Source organism: Amblyomma mixtum, chromosome 8 (genome assembly GCF_055824585.1).
Source record: "Amblyomma mixtum isolate Tamu chromosome 8, ASM5582458v1, whole genome shotgun sequence".
NCBI classification, from domain to species: Eukaryota; Metazoa; Arthropoda; class Arachnida; order Ixodida; family Ixodidae; genus Amblyomma; species Amblyomma mixtum.
This window is the reverse complement of record NC_143019.1, coordinates 36,369,271-36,369,533: the sequence shown is the minus strand read 5'-3', so window position 1 is coordinate 36,369,533 and position 263 is coordinate 36,369,271.

Genomic DNA, 263 nt, shown 5'->3' with positions numbered 1-263 from the left:
AGGAAACTGGACGATAACAGATGGGCAGCTAAGGTATTTAAATATTTATACAGAAAGAACGTTGACTCACAGTGGCGGAAAAGAACTAGAAAACTAACCAGTAAGTATGCCGGTCATGAGGACGGAGAAAGAAAGAGCATTAAACGACAGGTTAAAAACGCGGAAGTTAAAAATTGGATGAATTCAATGGAAAAGAAACATAGTGTAGAACTATATCGATTCTGGAAAAGGCAGATCAGGAAAGAATTTTTCTATGATAACTC